Source organism: Rattus norvegicus, chromosome 4 (assembly GCF_021556685.1).
Source record: "Rattus norvegicus strain SHRSP/BbbUtx chromosome 4, alternate assembly SHRSP_T2T, whole genome shotgun sequence".
Taxonomy (NCBI): domain Eukaryota; kingdom Metazoa; phylum Chordata; class Mammalia; order Rodentia; family Muridae; genus Rattus; species Rattus norvegicus.
The window spans coordinates 21773812-21796240 of record NC_141537.1 but is presented as its reverse complement, the minus strand read 5'-3'; the positions used below and the strand labels follow the sequence as shown (position 1 = coordinate 21796240).

The following is a 22429-nucleotide window of genomic DNA, read 5'->3' as shown; positions in this document are numbered from 1 at the left end:
GTGTGTAGCAGATTGAAGAATTTCTTTTGCATCGATTGTATTATCTTTTGCCTATTAGGTTGGAGTCGAGTCCTTCGATGTTGAAAGATGTTAATAACTAATGATGGTTAATTTCAGTAACTTAGATAACTGTTGTGGTGGTGATGGTTTTGGCGGTGACAGCAGTGTTGTGGAGGAGTGGGAGGTGGGGCCTGAGTTTGTGGGTTTGTGTTCCACTTTTCTTTTTGGTGCTGTGAAATTATCTACCCCGTTTTGTTGAATATAGTAATCCTCCTCCAGATGCAGGTTTCTTTCTAATATCTTTGTAGGGCTGTGTGTGGGAGTCAAAGTTTATATTAGAATCGGTCATGGGAATCTAGTTTCCTTCCTTTGTCGAGAATGAAAGTTTTGCTGGGTATATTAGTGTAAGTTAGCAGTTTTATTGTATAATATCTATAAAACACCTGCCCAGCAACTTCTGTGTTTCAGGGCCTCTGTTGAGAAATCAGGTTTAATTCTCATTGATCATGACTGAGATCAAACAGACACAAATAACTTATGTGGTATCTATTCACCTGTAAGGGATATTACCTGTAAAATACAAGATAAAGTAAACAGGATAAAAAGAATCTCCAAAGCCGCACAACACAGAGAAAAGTTGGAGAAGTATTGAACCCTTCTAACAAGGAGAAAGCAAATAGAGGTTGAGGGTAGATGGACAGAGGGTTCCGAGTTGGTCATCAGGTAAGGCAGGGTATGGGATCATGGAGGTAGAGAGACGTGTATTGGTAATGGGACATCTCTGGGCCTGAGAGCTTACTGGAACAAGTGGGAAGACACAAGGTGATCTGTCGGCAAGCACAGATGAGACTCCTAACAATGGGGGATTTGATCCTGAAGTGGCCCCTCCCTGTAACATGACATTATGATCAAACATTCTTCTTCTCCTCCTCCTCCTTTTCTTTGTCCTCCTTGTCCTCCTTCTCCTTCTTGTCCTCCTCCTCCTCCTCCTCCTCCTCCTCATGCTTCTTCCTCTTCCTCCATTCACTAGCTCATTTGGACTTCTCCCTGCCTACCTCCACGTCTAATCCACCAGTCCCTAGAAAACCCTCTTGGGAAAAGTGTGTCTTCTCTCATTTTCATTCCTCCACAGTGCGTTCTTCTAAGCAGCCAGGCTCTTCTCTCTGTACCCAAACAATTCAGGCATATCCTCTTCATCACATCTTCCTGTGATTTATCACACAGTCTACTTTTCAAATATACCTTCCCTTTCAAACACTGGTCACTCCTTCTAACCCAGCTGTATAAAAAGTGCACATCTACAGTCCATGCAGCGGGTTTAAAAGCATGCGCTATGACAGAGAAACACCTCAACTACAAACAGTCCTTTTAGCTAAACACACCATTTTGGGGGTTCACATTACTACCACATATCCTGAAACAGTGCTGTGCAGTGGTAGCCAGGGCTCTGTGTGTCCAGGGCTTGTCTGTACCATGTGGGCTGAGGTCAAGTGTGTGGGCATATTCATTCACTGGGGACCGAGGCATGGTAGAATGCATACACAACTCTTTCTTTTTCCTCTAGTATTTAGATGTCTAGCACCGATTTGATGGATTGTATTTGATTTCTGTGTGTGTTGGGCATACAACCGCTTTGGCCAACAAAGCATACAACAAGTCAGGATAAACAAATGACTGCCAACCACTCTGCCCAATCCTGGAGGTAAATTGATCCAGAAATGTGGCCGCTCTGATCACATCAAGGGAATTGCAAGCTCAGTGTGATCCTTCTGGACACACCCTTCATACACGCCTTTAATCCCAAACAAGCTAATCCTACTGGAAGGCAGACAAATTGTTCAATCAGAGTACAGAGGGTGTGTCAGAGATTGGATACACCCATCTCTCCTATATAAGCACAGCAAAAGAAGGGAGAGTTTTTGTCCGTGAGCAGAGTTGCCTGCAGTTGGGAGTGCATTAGCCGAGCGCATTGCAGTGCACTTGAGCTCCGTTGAGAGTGTGTCCATAGACCATTCAACGCAGAGAATAAGAAGGAGTCAGAAGATCAGAACAATAGACAGAATTATTTAGAGCAAAGCCCTGTGAAGTTTGGAGAGTCCGGGTTGAATCACTCATCTTGGAGAGCTGTTGGAATTGAAACAGTCTACCAGAATTCAGGAAGAACAAGAACTTATTCAAAATTAAGCAGGTGAGACTATAATTTCTTCTGGCAATTAAAAGGTACATCTGGTTTATTTGGGGGGTTTACATCGGGGGCAAACCCAAAGTGATTATCCACCAATACAGCCCACAGGTCCTCTGAGAAAAAGCTCCAGAAGAGACATTCACCAAGGTTGTCTCCAGAGGAAGAATCATTTCCTCAAGCTCTGCAGGGGACCCAGAGACATTCTGCAACTCTGGAACCACTGGAGACTTAAGGCCAGAGCAAGGCACCGATCAGAGGACTCAGACAAGGTAAGCCTTACCAAGTCAACAGAAAAGACACTTTACCTTGTATAGGCAGACTTTGACTGCATTACCAATGGAAAATTCCAGGGCCGATCCCTCACACACAAGTGTAAAGATTGGAGACTACCAGAAGATAGTTGAGAAAGCCTTGACTTTGCTGATTGCATGTGTGATTTCGGGCATAAGCGTCTACCAATTTTCAGTTGCAATCTTCATATATTTCCTCTTAGAAGAACTGAAAAATAGACATCTACAACTAGAAATTCTCTCAAAAAAGGTTGCAAAGCTAGCTGGGCAACAACAAGAAATAGGTGTGCTAGGGGCAAAAGTAGCCATGATATTACAAAGGCTTGAAAGACCAACGGCAGAGGAAGCAAGAGAACAGGAAGTGCTTAATTGTGAACCTGTGGTGCCTGATAAAATCGAGGCTGAAGACAGACAGCCCATTGAACATACAGCACCCCCTCTTACGGACCTTACTGAGGCAGGTTCACCATCTGCACTATCTTTCCCAGCGGCCCGGGAACAGAGGCCTGAAAATGGTTTGCAAGAGCAAACAGGAATTTCAGGTCCGAATAATAGGAAGCCGGACTGTGCGGAGCCTCCTCGCTCTTGCAGCTCTCCTCACCTCAAGCCAAAGGCTCCCCAAACGGACCCAGCGCTGCTGCCCCAGCACTTAACTTCACATACTGATGCAAGATTGGCTCGACCCTGCGATCAAATCTATTCCTCCATTACCCGGGATCAAAGATTTCAAGATATTCTGAAAATACCATACCAGCTGGACTTAAGAAATGAACCAGCCAGAGAAGATCTGAAGCATATCGTTATAGATGGCAGTAATGTTGCAATGGCCCATGGTCTGAACAAGTTCTTTAGTTGCCGTGGCATTGCCGTTGCAGTTGAATATTTTTGGAAGCTCGGCCACAGAAACATCACTGTGTTTGTCCCACACTGGAGAACCGGTCGGCATCCTGATGCCACAGAGCAGCACTTCTTAAGCCAGCTTCGGGAGCTTGGGCTATTAGCTTTCACTCCTTCCCGGACGAACCTTGGGCAGAGAATTGCTTCTCATGACGACAGGTTCCTGCTCCACTTAGCAGAAAAGACTGGTGGCATCATTGTAACCAATGACAACTTGAGAGAGTTTGTGACCGAGTCCGTGTCCTGGAGAGAAATTATCGCAAGAAGGCTGCTTCAGTACACTTTTGTGGGGGACATATTTATGGTTCCTGACGACCCTCTGGGAAGACATGGACCTCGGCTCGGAGAATTTCTTCGAAGGGAGGCCTTTCTTCTACACACGCCTCCAAAACTCGATGCCCAGTCAGATGTGCGCACATTTGGCCACGCCATCCAGAGCCGCAATAGCCAGGGAGCCCAAGCAAGCCCTGGTGCTCCACCCAGGACCAGGCTTCTGCAGAGAAAAGCGCTCTGAGGGTGGCCTTTGTGAATGGCCTTCCCGGACGCTGAGCAAAACCTGATGTTCGACCAGATTCTGGCGGCTCATCCCTACTTGAGAGTCCCGAGTGCCCTCTCCGTCCTGGTGATTTGCTGCAAGCTGTCCTGAGTGCCCAGGGACAATGGGAGCCCTGGGTGGGAGGTTGGAACTGCCAACTGCGGGAAGTGCCATAATGTGAAGGAACCCAGTGTAATGTTCATTGGGATAGAAAACAAAAGGGAAGGGGATATGTGCTGTATACAACATGAGATGCTCGCTCCACAGCAAGGGGAAATGAGTACTCCCCGAAAGACACTGAAGAATGCTGCCTCACGGAAGTAGAACCTTAAGGGTTCTCGGAACGTCCTTTGGCTGGGCTCGGTGGAACAGAGAGTTGAAGGAAAGGTACAGCTGAAGCAAACATGGGAGGGAGAATGTTCAGGGAAAGCCAGCAACAAAAGAGACGAGTGATGTTGATGAAAGAATCCAGGCAAACGAAATGCATGGACTCATCTGTCTTCCTTGCATTGCTTGGTTGAGCTACCTTTTCCTGAACTCCACGGAGAACGGTCCAACAAAACCTTCCGGGAGTGGGCTTGCAGCTTCTGCGGGCTTGAACTGCTTGGCCGAGTGATGTCAGCTGACAGATGTGCTGAGGCTAGACCTGTTGAGCACAGGTGATATATGGAGGGATAGAAATAGAACTTGAGGGTCTCGTGTCTTCTTCAGTGGTCTTCCATTCCCTGAGAGAAGCACAGCTGAGAACCTCTCCTGGTCTTCCTCCTGCTGAGGCATGCTTAGCCTGAGGTCTGGCTGTCACTGCTGGTTTCTGCCACAGCTGCTGCTCCTTGACTGCTATCCTGACTCTACCAAATTGGAGTGCTGCTGTATCCCTGAAGTGTTTGCTGGCGGACTGAGCTGCCACTTTCTGGACAAACTGAGTGTGGCTGCTCCAAGGAAACAACTATTTGTGTGCTTACAGAGAGGAGACTCGCATGGCAGCATTCTGTGAGGCCCAACCAGCAGCTTACGAATTCATCTGGAGGTACTTTCACACAACCATTGGACAGAAGCCAGAGAGAAATGTGGTTCTCTTAAGGAGAAGCTGGAGGATCTGAGAAGCGTGGAGGCCCCTCGGGAAGACCAAAAGGACTCAACTAACCTGGATCCTCAAGATCTTAGAGAACAAGCAACCAACCAGACAGCGTATATCTTCTGAGAGGAGGCCTCCAACACATATACTGCAGAGGACTGCCTTTTCAGGTCCCATAGAATAGATGCAACTAAGCCGAGGGAGACTTGAGGCCTCAGGGAGTGGGGAGGTCTGGTTGGTGGGGAGAGGTATTGGGGAACAGCCCATTGGACAGTGGGAGGTGGGAGGTGTTCTGGGATGAGTGTGGAATGGCATGGGGATGATGACTGGACTGTAAATGTAAGACTAAAGTATAATAAAAGGAAAAATTGAACCTTTCTAAACTGGTCCATGTTCACATTATCCTTTCTTGTTCTCTTTCTCCGATGGGTGGTGGGCCATAAGGGAGGATGAAGAGTTTAAGAAACACTGTGAAGAAGCTTTTTAGGTTATCTCACTCATGATGATATTTTCTAGTCCTAACGGTTTGCCTACGAATTTCATAAAGTCCTTCTTTTAAATAGTTGAGTAGTACTCCCTTGAGTAAACGTGCCACATTTTCTCCATACATTCCTCTGTTGAAAGACATCTGGGTACTTTCTGGCTCCTGGCTAGTATGAATAAGGCTGCTATGAGCATAGTGGTGGAAGTGTCTTTGTTCTAGGTTGGAGCAAGCTTTGGGAATGTGCCCAGGAATAGTATTGCTGGGTCCTAAAGGAGCATTTTGTCCACATTTCTGAGGAACTTCCAGACCGATTTCCAGAGAGCCTCTACCAGCTTTCGGTCCCACCTAGATAGGAGGATGGTTCCTTTGTCTCCACATCCTTGCCAGCATCTGTTGTCACCTGAGTTTTGAACTTAGCCACTCTGCCTGTTGGGAGACAAAATCGCAGGGTTGTTTGTAATTGCATTTACTTGATTACTGAGGATGTTTAACCTTTTTCTCATTGCTTCGGGGCCATTCAGTACTCCCCACTTAAGGTTCTTTCATAATTTCCCCACTTTTATTTGGCTTATTCTGCTATCTGCATTCTAAATTTTTGAGATCTTTGTAGAGTGTAGATATTAGCCTTCTATTGGATGGAGGTTTGGTAAGATCTTTCTTTCCCCATTCAGTTGGTCTCTGTTTTGTCCTATTTACACGGCCATATTACTTACAGGATCTTTCCGAATTCATGTGGTCCCATTTTTTGCTTTGTTCTTTTGGTCGGTTTGTTATTTTTGTTTTTATTTTTTATCGTTTGGGTTTTTCTTTCTTTTTTGATTTGGTATTTGCTTCAATTATTCCCTTTTCTTTTTGATCTTAGAGCATAAACCATTTGCCTTCTGATCAAGGAACTTTCTTTCCCCTTTGCCTCTCAGTTCCAGGATCTGACCCACATTCTCTTCTTTCAGTTTCAGAGTATCTGGTTTTGCATGGCGGTCTTTGATCTACTTGGAGTTGAGCTTTGTACAAGGAGATGAGAATGTATCAATTTCCTTTCCTCCACGAGGAGATCTCCACTGGAAAGAGCACCATTTCTTGAAAAGTAGGTCTTTTTCCTATTGGGTGATTTTAGCTCCTTTGTCAGGGTCAAGTGACCATAGGTGTGTGAGTTCATTCCCGGGTCTTCAATTCTGTTCCCTTGATCTTCCTGCCTTTCCTTGTACTGGGCACTCTTTATCTCTATTGCTCCGCAATAGAGGTTGAGATCATGGGGGATGGTTCCTACCTTCTTATTGTGAAGCAGCAACACATTTCTTATACACTGTCGTGGAATTACCGTTCAGTGAGACTAAACTTTCCAATGATATGGATGCGTGGGTTCTTTAAAACTACAAGCATACCAACCAAACGCCAATGTTTTACATTCGTGAAGATGCAAAGGAATAGTAGGAAAAGATTCTTGTAAATTTATAATAATTTGATAGGGTGTGGTGATGAGATCTCCTACTATTAATGTGTGGTTTTCTCTAAAAATTCAAGCTGGAGTAATGCTTCTTTTACGGTTCTGTGTGTGCTAGTGTTTGGAGCATGAATGTTCACAATCAAGATGTAATCTTGTTGGGTTTATCTTTGATGGGTATAATATCTCCCTCACCATGTCTTTTGACTCAACGTGGTAGAAATTTTATTTTCCTCGACATTAAAACATCTGCTCCAGCTTTTTGGGTGTGTCAGATTGCTTGGAATTTTAAATTCAGGACTTTATTCCAAATCTGCAACTGCCTTTGCTGCTGAGGTATGTTTCTTGTGTGTAGCAGATTGAAGAATTTCTTTTGCATCGATTGTATTATCTTTTGCCTATTAGGTTGGAGTCGAGTCCTTCGATGTTGAAAGATGTTAATAACTAATGATGGTTAATTTCAGTAATTTAGATAACTGTTGTGGTGGTGATGGTTTTGGCGGCGACAGCAGTGTTGTGGAGGAGTGGGAGGTGGGGCCTGAGTTTGTGGGTTTGTGTTCCACTTTTCTTTTTGGTGCTGTGAAATTATCTACCCCGTTTTGTTGAATATAGTAATCCTCCTCCAGATGCAGGTTTCTTTCTAATATCTTTGTAGGGCTGTGTGTGGGAGTCAAAGTTTATATTAGAATCGGTCATGGGAATCTAGTTTCCTTCCTTTGTCGAGAATGAAAGTTTTGCTGGGTATATTAGTGTATGTTAGCAGTTTTATTGTATAATATCTATAAAACACCTGCCCAGCAACTTCTGTGTTTCAGGGCCTCTGTTGAGAAATCAGGTTTAATTCTCATTGATCATGAGTGAGATCAAACAGACACAAATAACTTATGTGGTATCTATTCACCTGTAAGGGATATTACCTGTAAAATACAAGATAAAGTAAACAGGATAAAAAGAATCTCCAAAGCCGCACAACACAGAGAAAAGTTGGAGAAGTATTGAACCCTTCTAACAAGGAGAAAGCAAATAGAGGTTGAGGGTAGATGGACAGAGGGTTCCGAGTTGGTCATCAGGTAAGGCAGGGTATGGGATCATGGAGGTAGAGAGACGTGTATTGGTAATGGGACATCTCTGGGCCTGAGAGCTTACTGGAACAAGTGGGAAGACACAAGGTGATCTGTCGGCAAGCACAGATGAGACTCCTAACAATGGGGGATTTGATCCTGAAGTGGCCCCTCCCTGTAACATGACATTATGATCAAACATTCTTCTTCTCCTCCTCCTCCTTTTCTTTGTCCTCCTTGTCCTCCTTCTCCTTCTTGTCCTCCTCCTCCTCCTCCTCCTCCTCATGCTTCTTCCTCTTCCTCCATTCACTAGCTCATTTGGACTTCTCCCTGCCTACCTCCACGTCTAATCCACCAGTCCCTAGAAAACCCTCTTGGGAAAAGTGTGTCTTCTCTCATTTTCATTCCTCCACAGTGCGTTCTTCTAAGCAGCCAGGCTCTTCTCTCTGTACCCAAACAATTCAGGCATATCCTCTTCATCACATCTTCCTGTGATTTATCACACAGTCTACTTTTCAAATATACCTTCCCTTTCAAACACTGGTCACTCCTTCTAACCCAGCTGTATAAAAAGTGCACATCTACAGTCCATGCAGCGGGTTTAAAAGCATGCGCTATGACAGAGAAACACCTCAACTACAAACAGTCCTTTTAGCTAAACACACCATTTTGGGGGTTCACATTACTGCCACATATCCTGAAACAGTGCTGTGCAGTGGTAGCCAGGGCTCTGTGTGTCCAGGGCTTGTCTCTACCATGTGGGCTGAGGTCAAGTGTGTGGGCATATTCATTCACTGGGGACCGAGGCATGGTAGAATGCATACACAACTCTTTCTTTTTCCTCTAGTATTTAGATGTCTAGCACCGATTTGATGGATTGTATTTGATTTCTGTGTGTGTTGGGCATACAACCGCTTTGGCCAACAAAGCATACAACAAGTCAGGATAAACAAATGACTGCCAACCACTCTGCCCAATCCTGGAGGTAAATTGATCCAGAAATGTGGCCGCTCTGATCACATCAAGGGAATTGCAAGCTCAGTGTGATCCTTCTGGACACACCCTTCATACACGCCTTTAATCCCAAACAAGCTAATCCTACTGGAAGGCAGACAAATTGTTCAATCAGAGTACAGAGGGTGTGTCAGAGATTGGATACACCCATCTCTCCTATATAAGCACAGCAAAAGAAGGGAGAGTTTTTGTCCGTGAGCAGAGTTGCCTGCAGTTGGGAGTGCATTAGCCGAGCGCATTGCAGTGCACTTGAGCTCCGTTGAGAGTGTGTCCATAGACCATTCAACGCAGAGAATAAGAAGGAGTCAGAAGATCAGAACAATAGACAGAATTATTTAGAGCAAAGCCCTGTGAAGTTTGGAGAGTCCGGGTTGAATCACTCATCTTGGAGAGCTGTTGGAATTGAAACAGTCTACCAGAATTCAGGAAGAACAAGAACTTATTCAAAATTAAGCAGGTGAGACTATAATTTCTTCTGGCAATTAAAAGGTACATCTGGTTTATTTGGGGGGTTTACATCGGGGGCAAACCCAAAGTGATTATCCACCAATACAGCCCACAGGTCCTCTGAGAAAAAGCTCCAGAAGAGACATTCACCAAGGCTGTCTCCAGAGGAAGAATCATTTCCTCAAGCTCTGCAGGGGACCCAGAGACATTCTGCAACTCTGGAACCACTGGAGACTTAAGGCCAGAGCAAGGCACCGATCAGAGGACTCAGACAAGGTAAGCCTTACCAAGTCAACAGAAAAGACACTTTACCTTGTATAGGCAGACTTTGACTGCATTACCAATGGAAAATTCCAGGGCCGATCCCTCACACACAAGTGTAAAGATTGGAGACTACCAGAAGATAGTTGAGAAAGCCTTGACTTTGCTGATTGCATGTGTGATTTCGGGCATAAGCGTCTACCAATTTTCAGTTGCAATCTTCATATATTTCCTCTTAGAAGAACTGAAAAATAGACATCTACAACTAGAAATTCTCTCAAAAAAGGTTGCAAAGCTAGCTGGGCAACAACAAGAAATAGGTGTGCTAGGGGCAAAAGTAGCCATGATATTACAAAGGCTTGAAAGACCAACGGCAGAGGAAGCAAGAGAACAGGAAGTGCTTAATTGTGAACCTGTGGTGCCTGATAAAATCGAGGCTGAAGACAGACAGCCCATTGAACATACAGCACCCCCTCTTACGGACCTTACTGAGGCAGGTTCACCATCTGCACTATCTTTCCCAGCGGCCCGGGAACAGAGGCCTGAAAATGGTTTGCAAGAGCAAACAGGAATTTCAGGTCCGAATAATAGGAAGCCGGACTGTGCGGAGCCTCCTCGCTCTTGCAGCTCTCCTCACCTCAAGCCAAAGGCTCCCCAAACGGACCCAGCGCTGCTGCCCCAGCACTTAACTTCACATACTGATGCAAGATTGGCTCGACCCTGCGATCAAATCTATTCCTCCATTACCCGGGATCAAAGATTTCAAGATATTCTGAAAATACCATACCAGCTGGACTTAAGAAATGAACCAGCCAGAGAAGATCTGAAGCATATCGTTATAGATGGCAGTAATGTTGCAATGGCCCATGGTCTGAACAAGTTCTTTAGTTGCCGTGGCATTGCCGTTGCAGTTGAATATTTTTGGAAGCTCGGCCACAGAAACATCACTGTGTTTGTCCCACACTGGAGAACCGGTCGGCATCCTGATGCCACAGAGCAGCACTTCTTAAGCCAGCTCCGGGAGCTTGGGCTATTAGCTTTCACTCCTTCCCGGACGAACCTTGGGCAGAGAATTGCTTCTCATGACGACAGGTTCCTGCTCCACTTAGCAGAAAAGACTGGTGGCATCATTGTAACCAATGACAACTTGAGAGAGTTTGTGACCGAGTCCGTGTCCTGGAGAGAAATTATCGCAAGAAGGCTGCTTCAGTACACTTTTGTGGGGGACATATTTATGGTTCCTGACGACCCTCTGGGAAGACATGGACCTCGGCTCGGAGAATTTCTTCGAAGGGAGGCCTTTCTTCTACACACGCCTCCAAAACTCGATGCCCAGTCAGATGTGCGCACATTTGGCCACGCCATCCAGAGCCGCAATAGCCAGGGAGCCCAAGCAAGCCCTGGTGCTCCACCCAGGACCAGGCTTCTGCAGAGAAAAGCGCTCTGAGGGTGGCCTTTGTGAATGGCCTTCCCGGACGCTGAGCAAAACCTGATGTTCGACCAGATTCTGGCGGCTCATCCCTACTTGAGAGTCCCGAGTGCCCTCTCCGTCCTGGTGATTTGCTGCAAGCTGTCCTGAGTGCCCAGGGACAATGGGAGCCCTGGGTGGGAGGTTGGAACTGCCAACTGCGGGAAGTGCCATAATGTGAAGGAACCCAGTGTAATGTTCATTGGGATAGAAAACAAAAGGGAAGGGGATATGTGCTGTATACAACATGAGATGCTCGCTCCACAGCAAGGGGAAATGAGTACTCCCCGAAAGACACTGAAGAATGCTGCCTCACGGAAGTAGAACCTTAAGGGTTCTCGGAACGTCCTTTGGCTGGGCTCAGTGGAACAGAGAGTTGAAGGAAAGGTACAGCTGAAGCAAACATGGGAGGGAGAATGTTCAGGGAAAGCCAGCAACAAAAGAGACGAGTGATGTTGATGAAAGAATCCAGGCAAACGAAATGCATGGACTCATCTGTCTTCCTTGCATTGCTTGGTTGAGCTACCTTTTCCTGAACTCCACGGAGAACGGTCCAACAAAACCTTCTGGGTTGTGGGCTTGCAGCTTCTGCGGGCTTGAACTGCTTGGCCGAGTGATGTCAGCTGACAGATGTGCTGAGGCTAGACCTGTTGAGCACAGGTGATATATGGAGGGATAGAAATAGAACTTGAGGGTCTCGTGTCTTCTTCAGTGGTCTTCCATTCCCTGAGAGAAGCACAGCTGAGAACCTCTCCTGGTCTTCCTCCTGCTGAGGCATGCTTAGCCTGAGGTCTGGCTGTCACTGCTGGTTTCTGCCACAGCTGCTGCTCCTTGACTGCTATCCTGACTCTACCAAATTGGAGTGCTGCTGTATCCCTGAAGTGTTTGCTGGCGGACTGAGCTGCCACTTTCTGGACAAACTGAGTATGGCTGCTCCAAGGAAACAACTATTTGTGTGCTTACAGAGAGGAGACTCGCATGGCAGCATTCTGTGAGGCCCAACCAGCAGCTTACGAATTCATCTGGAGGTACTTTCACACAACCATTGGACAGAAGCCAGAGAGAAATGTGGTTCTCTTAAGGAGAAGCTGGAGGATCTGAGAAGCGTGGAGGCCCCTCGGGAAGACCAAAAGGACTCAACTAACCTGGATCCTCAAGATCTTAGAGAACAAGCAACCAACCAGACAGCGTATATCTTCTGAGAGGAGGCCTCCAACACATATACTGCAGAGGACTGCCTTTTCAGGTCCCATAGAATAGATGCAACTAAGCCGAGGGAGACTTGAGGCCTCAGGGAGTGGGGAGGTCTGGTTGGTGGGGAGAGGTATTGGGGAACAGCCCATTGGACAGTGGGAGGTGGGAGGTGTTCTGGGATGAGTGTGGAATGGCATGGGGATGATGACTGGACTGTAAATGTAAGACTAAAGTATAATAAAAGGAAAAATTGAACCTTTCTAAACTGGTCCATGTTCACATTATCCTTTCTTGTTCTCTTTCTCCGATGGGTGGTGGGCCATAAGGGAGGATGAAGAGTTTAAGAAACACTGTGAAGAAGCTTTTTAGGTTATCTCACTCATGATGATATTTTCTAGTCCTAACGGTTTGCCTACGAATTTCATAAAGTCCTTCTTTTAAATAGTTGAGTAGTACTCCCTTGAGTAAACGTGCCACATTTTCTCCATACATTCCTCTGTTGAAAGACATCTGGGTACTTTCTGGCTCCTGGCTAGTATGAATAAGGCTGCTATGAGCATAGTGGTGGAAGTGTCTTTGTTCTAGGTTGGAGCAAGCTTTGGGAATGTGCCCAGGAATAGTATTGCTGGGTCCTAAAGGAGCATTTTGTCCACATTTCTGAGGAACTTCCAGACCGATTTCCAGAGAGCCTCTACCAGCTTTCGGTCCCACCTAGATAGGAGGATGGTTCCTTTGTCTCCACATCCTTGCCAGCATCTGTTGTCACCTGAGTTTTGAACTTAGCCACTCTGCCTGTTGGGAGACAAAATCGCAGGGTTGTTTGTAATTGCATTTACTTGATTACTGAGGATGTTTAACCTTTTTCTCATTGCTTCGGGGCCATTCAGTACTCCCCACTTAAGGTTCTTTCATAATTTCCCCACTTTTATTTGGCTTATTCTGCTATCTGCATTCTAAATTTTTGAGATCTTTTTAGAGTGTAGATATTAGCCTTCTATTGGATGGAGGTTTGGTAAGATCTTTCTTTCCCCATTCAGTTGGTCTCTGTTTTGTCCTATTTACACGGCCATATTACTTACAGGATCTTTCCGAATTCATGTGGTCCCATTTTTTGCTTTGTTCTTTTGGTCGGTTTGTTATTTTTGTTTTTATTTTTTATCGTTTGGGTTTTTCTTTCTTTTTTGATTTGGTATTTGCTTCAATTATTCCCTTTTCTTTTTGATCTTAGAGCATAAACCATTTGCCTTCTGATCAAGGAACTTTCTTTCCCCTTTGCCTCTCAGTTCCAGGATCTGACCCACATTCTCTTCTTTCAGTTTCAGAGTATCTGGTTTTGCATGGCGGTCTTTGATCTACTTGGAGTTGAGCTTTGTACAAGGAGATGAGAATGTATCAATTTCCTTTCCTCCACGAGGAGATCTCCACTGGAAAGAGCACCATTTCTTGAAAAGTAGGTCTTTTTCCTATTGGGTGATTTTAGCTCCTTTGTCAGGGTCAAGTGACCATAGGTGTGTGAGTTCATTCCCGGGTCTTCAATTCTGTTCCCTTGATCTTCCTGCCTTTCCTTGTACTGGGCACTCTTTATCTCTATTGCTCCGCAATAGAGGTTGAGATCATGGGGGATGGTTCCTACCTTCTTATTGTGAAGCAGCAACACATTTCTTATACACTGTCGTGGAATTACCGTTCAGTGAGACTAAACTTTCCAATGATATGGATGCGTGGGTTCTTTAAAACTACAAGCATACCAACCAAACGCCAATGTTTTACATTCGTGAAGATGCAAAGGAATAGTAGGAAAAGATTCTTGTAAATTTATAATAATTTGATAGGGTGTGGTGATGAGATCTCCTACTATTAATGTGTGGTTTTCTCTAAAAATTCAAGCTGGAGTAATGCTTCTTTTACGGTTCTGTGTGTGCTAGTGTTTGGAGCATGAATGTTCACAATCAAGATGTAATCTTGTTGGGTTTATCTTTGATGGGTATAATATCTCCCTCACCATGTCTTTTGACTCAACGTGGTAGAAATTTTATTTTCCTCGACATTAAAACATCTGCTCCAGCTTTTTGGGTGTGTCAGATTGCTTGGAATTTTAAATTCAGGACTTTATTCCAAATCTGCAACTGCCTTTGCTGCTGAGGTATGTTTCTTGTGTGTAGCAGATTGAAGAATTTCTTTTGCATCGATTGTATTATCTTTTGCCTATTAGGTTGGAGTCGAGTCCTTCGATGTTGAAAGATGTTAATAACTAATGATGGTTAATTTCAGTAATTTAGATAACTGTTGTGGTGGTGATGGTTTTGGCGGCGACAGCAGTGTTGTGGAGGAGTGGGAGGTGGGGCCTGAGTTTGTGGGTTTGTGTTCCACTTTTCTTTTTGGTGCTGTGAAATTATCTACCCCGTTTTGTTGAATATAGTAATCCTCCTCCAGATGCAGGTTTCTTTCTAATATCTTTGTAGGGCTGTGTGTGGGAGTCAAAGTTTATATTAGAATCGGTCATGGGAATCTAGTTTCCTTCCTTTGTCGAGAATGAAAGTTTTGCTGGGTATATTAGTGTATGTTAGCAGTTTTATTGTATAATATCTATAAAACACCTGCCCAGCAACTTCTGTGTTTCAGGGCCTCTGTTGAGAAATCAGGTTTAATTCTCATTGATCATGACTGAGATCAAACAGACACAAATAACTTATGTGGTATCTATTCACCTGTAAGGGATATTACCTGTAAAATACAAGATAAAGTAAACAGGATAAAAAGAATCTCCAAAGCCGCACAACACAGAGAAAAGTTGGAGAAGTATTGAACCCTTCTAACAAGGAGAAAGCAAATAGAGGTTGAGGGTAGATGGACAGAGGGTTCCGAGTTGGTCATCAGGTAAGGCAGGGTATGGGATCATGGAGGTAGAGAGACGTGTATTGGTAATGGGACATCTCTGGGCCTGAGAGCTTACTGGAACAAGTGGGAAGACACAAGGTGATCTGTCGGCAAGCACAGATGAGACTCCTAACAATGGGGGATTTGATCCTGAAGTGGCCCCTCCCTGTAACATGACATTATGATCAAACATTCTTCTTCTCCTCCTCCTCCTTTTCTTTGTCCTCCTTGTCCTCCTTCTCCTTCTTGTCCTCCTCCTCCTCCTCCTCCTCCTCATGCTTCTTCCTCTTCCTCCATTCACTAGCTCATTTGGACTTCTCCCTGCCTACCTCCACGTCTAATCCACCAGTCCCTAGAAAACCCTCTTGGGAAAAGTGTGTCTTCTCTCATTTTCATTCCTCCACAGTGCGTTCTTCTAAGCAGCCAGGCTCTTCTCTCTGTACCCAAACAATTCAGGCATATCCTCTTCATCACATCTTCCTGTGATTTATCACACAGTCTACTTTTCAAATATACCTTCCCTTTCAAACACTGGTCACTCCTTCTAACCCAGCTGTATAAAAAGTGCACATCTACAGTCCATGCAGCGGGTTTAAAAGCATGCGCTATGACAGAGAAACACCTCAACTACAAACAGTCCTTTTAGCTAAACACACCATTTTGGGGGTTCACATTACTGCCACATATCCTGAAACAGTGCTGTGCAGTGGTAGCCAGGGCTCTGTGTGTCCAGGGCTTGTCTCTACCATGTGGGCTGAGGTCAAGTGTGTGGGCATATTCATTCACTGGGGACCGAGGCATGGTAGAATGCATACACAACTCTTTCTTTTTCCTCTAGTATTTAGATGTCTAGCACCGATTTGATGGATTGTATTTGATTTCTGTGTGTGTTGGGCATACAACCGCTTTGGCCAACAAAGCATACAACAAGTCAGGATAAACAAATGACTGCCAACCACTCTGCCCAATCCTGGAGGTAAATTGATCCAGAAATGTGGCCGCTCTGATCACATCAAGGGAATTGCAAGCTCAGTGTGATCCTTCTGGACACACCCTTCATACACGCCTTTAATCCCAAACAAGCTAATCCTACTGGAAGGCAGACAAATTGTTCAATCAGAGTACAGAGGGTGTGTCAGAGATTGGATACACCCATCTCTCCTATATAAGCACAGCAAAAGAAGGGAGAGTTTTTGTCCGTGAGCAGAGTTGCCTGCAGTTGGGAGTGCATTAGCCGAGCGCATTGCAGTGCACTTGAGCTCCGTTGAGAGTGTGTCCATAGACCATTCAACGCAGAGAATAAGAAGGAGTCAGAAGATCAGAACAATAGACAGAATTATTTTGAGCAAAGCCCTGTGAAGTTTGGAGAGTCCGGGTTGAATCACTCATCTTGGAGAGCTGTTGGAATTGAAACAGTCTACCAGAATTCAGGAAGAACAAGAACTTATTCAAAATTAAGCAGGTGAGACTATAATTTCTTCTGGCAATTAAAAGGTACATCTGGTTTATTTGGGGGGTTTACATCGGGGGCAAACCCAAAGTGATTATCCACCAATACAGCCCACAGGTCCTCTGAGAAAAAGCTCCAGAAGAGACATTCACCAAGGCTGTCTCCAGAGGAAGAATCATTTCCTCAAGCTCTGCAGGGGACCCAGAGACATTCTGCAACTCTGGAACCACTGGAGACTTAAGGCCAGAGCAAGGCACCGATCAGAGGACTCAGACAAGGTAAGCCTTACCAAGTCAACAGAAAAGACACTTTACCTTGTATAGGCAGACTTTGACTGCATTACCAATGGAAAATTCCAGGGCCGATCCCTCACACACAAGTGTAAAGATTGGAGACTACCAGAAGATAGTTGAGAAAGCCTTGACTTTGCTGATTGCATGTGTGATTTCGGGCATAAGCGTCTACCAATTTTCAGTTGCAATCTTCATATATTTCCTCTTAGAAGAACTGAAAAATAGACATCTACAACTAGAAATTCTCTCAAAAAAGGTTGCAAAGCTAGCTGGGCAACAACAAGAAATAGGTGTGCTAGGGGCAAAAGTAGCCATGATATTACAAAGGCTTGAAAGACCAACGGCAGAGGAAGCAAGAGAACAGGAAGTGCTTAATTGTGAACCTGTGGTGCCTGATAAAATCGAGGCTGAAGACAGACAGCCCATTGAACATACAGCACCCCCTCTTACGGACCTTACTGAGGCAGGTTCACCATCTGCACTATCTTTCCCAGCGGCCCGGGAACAGAGGCCTGAAAAAGGTTTGCAAGAGCAAACAGGAATTTCAGGTCCGAATAATAGGAAGCCGGACTGTGCGGAGCCTCCTCGCTCTTGCAGCTCTCCTCACCTCAAGCCAAAGGCTCCCCAAACGGACCCAGCGCTGCTGCCCCAGCACTTAACTTCACATACTGATGCAAGATTGGCTCGACCCTGCGATCAAATCTATTCCTCCATTACCCGGGATCAAAGATTTCAAGATATTCTGAAAATACCATACCAGCTGGACTTAAGAAATGAACCAGCCAGAGAAGATCTGAAGCATATCGTTATAGATGGCAGTAATGTTGCAATGGCCCATGGTCTGAACAAGTTCTTTAGTTGCCGTGGAATTGCCGTTGCAGTTGAATATTTTTGGAAGCTCGGCCACAGAAACATCACTGTGTTTGTCCCACACTGGAGAACCGGTCGGCATCCTGATGCCACAGAGCAGCACTTCTTAAGCCAGCTCCGGGAGCTTGGGCTATTAGCTTTCACTCCTTCCCGGACGAACCTTGGGCAGAGAATTGCTTCTCATGACGACAGGTTCCTGCTCCACTTAGCAGAAAAGACTGGTGGCATCATTGTAACCAATGACAACTTGAGAGAGTTTGTGACCGAGTCCGTGTCCTGGAGAGAAATTATCGCAAGAAGGCTGCTTCAGTACACTTTTGTGGGGGACATATTTATGGTTCCTGACGACCCTCTGGGAAGACATGGACCTCGGCTCGGAGAATTTCTTCGAAGGGAGGCCTTTCTTCTACACACGCCTCCAAAACTCGATGCCCAGTCAGATGTGCGCACATTTGGCCACGCCATCCAGAGCCGCAATAGCCAGGGAGCCCAAGCAAGCCCTGGTGCTCCACCCAGGACCAGGCTTCTGCAGAGAAAAGCGCTCTGAGGGTGGCCTTTGTGAATGGCCTTCCCGGACGCTGAGCAAAACCTGATGTTCGACCAGATTCTGGCGGCTCATCCCTACTTGAGAGTCCCGAGTGCCCTCTCCGTCCTGGTGATTTGCTGCAAGCTGTCCTGAGTGCCCAGGGACAATGGGAGCCCTGGGTGGGAGGTTGGAACTGCCAACTGCGGGAAGTGCCATAATGTGAAGGAACCCAGTGTAATGTTCATTGGGATAGAAAACAAAAGGGAAGGGGATATGTGCTGTATACAACATGAGATGCTCGCTCCACAGCAAGGGGAAATGAGTACTCCCCGAAAGACACTGAAGAATGCTGCCTCACGGAAGTAGAACCTTAAGGGTTCTCGGAACGTCCTTTGGCTGGGCTCAGTGGAACAGAGAGTTGAAGGAAAGGTACAGCTGAAGCAAACATGGGAGGGAGAATGTTCAGGGAAAGCCAGCAACAAAAGAGACGAGTGATGTTGATGAAAGAATCCAGGCAAACGAAATGCATGGACTCATCTGTCTTCCTTGCATTGCTTGGTTGAGCTACCTTTTCCTGAACTCCACGGAGAACGGTCCAACAAAACCTTCTGGGAGTGGGCTTGCAGCTTCTGCGGGCTTGAACTGCTTGGCCGAGTGATGTCAGCTGACAGATGTGCTGAGGCTAGACCTGTTGAGCACAGGTGATATATGGAGGGATAGAAATAGAACTTGAGGGTCTCGTGTCTTCTTCAGTGGTCTTCCATTCCCTGAGAGAAGCACAGCTGAGAACCTCTCCTGGTCTTCCTCCTGCTGAGGCATGCTTAGCCTGAGGTCTGGCTGTCACTGCTGGTTTCTGCCACAGCTGCTGCTCCTTGACTGCTATCCTGACTCTACCAAATTGGAGTGCTGCTGTATCCCTGAAGTGTTTGCTGGCGGACTGAGCTGCCACTTTCTGGACAAACTGAGTGTGGCTGCTCCAAGGAAACAACTATTTGTGTGCTTACAGAGAGGAGACTCGCATGGCAGCATTCTGTGAGGCCCAACCAGCAGCTTACGAATTCATCTGGAGGTACTTTCACACAACCATTGGACAGAAGCCAGAGAGAAATGTGGTTCTCTTAAGGAGAAGCTGGAGGATCTGAGAAGCGTGGAGGCCCCTCGGGAAGACCAAAAGGACTCAACTAACCTGGATCCTCAAGATCTTAGAGAACAAGCAACCAACCAGACAGCGTATATCTTCTGAGAGGAGGCCTCCAACACATATACTGCAGAGGACTGCCTTTTCAGGTCCCATAGAATAGATGCAACTAAGCCGAGGGAGACTTGAGGCCTCAGGGAGTGGGGAGGTCTGGTTGGTGGGGAGAGGTATTGGGGAACAGCCCATTGGACAGTGGGAGGTGGGAGGTGTTCTGGGATGAGTGTGGAATGGCATGGGGATGATGACTGGACTGTAAATGTAAGACTAAAGTATAATAAAAGGAAAAATTGAACCTTTCTAAACTGGTCCATGTTCACATTATCCTTTCTTGTTCTCTTTCTCCGATGGGTGGTGGGCCATAAGGGAGGATGAAGAGTTTAAGAAACACTGTGAAGAAGCTTTTTAGGTTATCTCACTCATGATGATATTTTCTAGTCCTAACGGTTTGCCTACGAATTTCATAAAGTCCTTCTTTTAAATAGTTGAGTAGTACTCCCTTGAGTAAACGTGCCACATTTTCTCCATACATTCCTCTGTTGAAAGACATCTGGGTACTTTCTGGCTCCTGGCTAGTATGAATAAGGCTGCTATGAGCATAGTGGTGGAAGTGTCTTTGTTCTAGGTTGGAGCAAGCTTTGGGAATGTGCCCAGGAATAGTATTGCTGGGTCCTAAAGGAGCATTTTGTCCACATTTCTGAGGAACTTCCAGACCGATTTCCAGAGAGCCTCTACCAGCTTTCGGTCCCACCTAGATAGGAGGATGGTTCCTTTGTCTCCACATCCTTGCCAGCATCTGTTGTCACCTGAGTTTTGAACTTAGCCACTCTGCCTGTTGGGAGACAAAATCGCAGGGTTGTTTGTAATTGCATTTACTTGATTACTGAGGATGTTTAACCTTTTTCTCATTGCTTCGGGGCCATTCAGTACTCCCCACTTAAGGTTCTTTCATAATTTCCCCACTTTTATTTGGCTTATTCTGCTATCTGCATTCTAAATTTTTGAGATCTTTGTAGAGTGTAGATATTAGCCTTCTATTGGATGGAGGTTTGGTAAGATCTTTCTTTCCCCATTCAGTTGGTCTCTGTTTTGTCCTATTTACACGGCCATATTACTTACAGGATCTTTCCGAATTCATGTGGTCCCATTTTTTGCTTTGTTCTTTTGGTCGGTTTGTTATTTTTGTTTTTATTTTTTATCGTTTGGGTTTTTCTTTCTTTTTTGATTTGGTATTTGCTTCAATTATTCCCTTTTCTTTTTGATCTTAGAGCATAAACCATTTGCCTTCTGATCAAGGAACTTTCTTTCCCCTTTGCCTCTCAGTTCCAGGATCTGACCCACATTCTCTTCTTTCAGTTTCAGAGTATCTGGTTTTGCATGGCGGTCTTTGATCTACTTGGAGTTGAGCTTTGTACAAGGAGATGAGAATGTATCAATTTCCTTTCCTCCACGAGGAGATCTCCACTGGAAAGAGCACCATTTCTTGAAAAGTAGGTCTTTTTCCTATTGGGTGATTTTAGCTCCTTTGTCAGGGTCAAGTGACCATAGGTGTGTGAGTTCATTCCCGGGTCTTCAATTCTGTTCCCTTGATCTTCCTGCCTTTCCTTGTACTGGGCACTCTTTATCTCTATTGCTCCGCAATAGAGGTTGAGATCATGGGGGATGGTTCCTACCTTCTTATTGTGAAGCAGCAACACATTTCTTATACACTGTCGTGGAATTACCGTTCAGTGAGACTAAACTTTCCAATGATATGGATGCGTGGGTTCTTTAAAACTACAAGCATACCAACCAAACGCCAATGTTTTACATTCGTGAAGATGCAAAGGAATAGTAGGAAAAGATTCTTGTAAATTTATAATAATTTGATAGGGTGTGGTGATGAGATCTCCTACTATTAATGTGTGGTTTTCTCTAAAAATTCAAGCTGGAGTAATGCTTCTTTTACGGTTCTGTGTGTGCTAGTGTTTGGAGCATGAATGTTCACAATCAAGATGTAATCTTGTTGGGTTTATCTTTGATGGGTATAATATCTCCCTCACCATGTCTTTTGACTCAACGTGGTAGAAATTTTATTTTCCTCGACATTAAAACATCTGCTCCAGCTTTTTGGGTGTGTCAGATTGCTTGGAATTTTAAATTCAGGACTTTATTCCAAATCTGCAACTGCCTTTGCTGCTGAGGTATGTTTCTTGTGTGTAGCAGATTGAAGAATTTCTTTTGCATCGATTGTATTATCTTTTGCCTATTAGGTTGGAGTCGAGTCCTTCGATGTTGAAAGATGTTAATAACTAATGATGGTTAATTTCAGTAATTTAGATAACTGTTGTGGTGGTGATGGTTTTGGCGGCGACAGCAGTGTTGTGGAGGAGTGGGAGGTGGGGCCTGAGTTTGTGGGTTTGTGTTCCACTTTTCTTTTTGGTGCTGTGAAATTATCTACCCCGTTTTGTTGAATATAGTAATCCTCCTCCAGATGCAGGTTTCTTTCTAATATCTTTGTAGGGCTGTGTGTGGGAGTCAAAGTTTATATTAGAATCGGTCATGGGAATCTAGTTTCCTTCCTTTGTCGAGAATGAAAGTTTTGCTGGGTATATTAGTGTATGTTAGCAGTTTTATTGTATAATATCTATAAAACACCTGCCCAGCAACTTCTGTGTTTCAGGGCCTCTGTTGAGAAATCAGGTTTAATTCTCATTGATCATGAGTGAGATCAAACAGACACAAATAACTTATGTGGTATCTATTCACCTGTAAGGGATATTACCTGTAAAATACAAGATAAAGTAAACAGGATAAAAAGAATCTCCAAAGCCGCACAACACAGAGAAAAGTTGGAGAAGTATTGAACCCTTCTAACAAGGAGAAA

At 45.1% G+C, this 22429-nt stretch overlaps 2 pseudogenes; both read left to right on the top strand.

Annotated features, from left to right (window-relative positions):
• The first annotated feature begins 103 nt into the window (after positions 1 to 103).
• On the top strand, positions 104 to 3886 carry LOC148006235 (NEDD4-binding protein 1 pseudogene; annotated as a pseudogene).
• A 3471-nt stretch (positions 3887 to 7357) lies between these two features.
• On the top strand, positions 7358 to 11137 carry LOC148006234 (NEDD4-binding protein 1 pseudogene; annotated as a pseudogene).
• The last annotated feature ends 11292 nt before the right edge of the window (positions 11138 to 22429 follow it).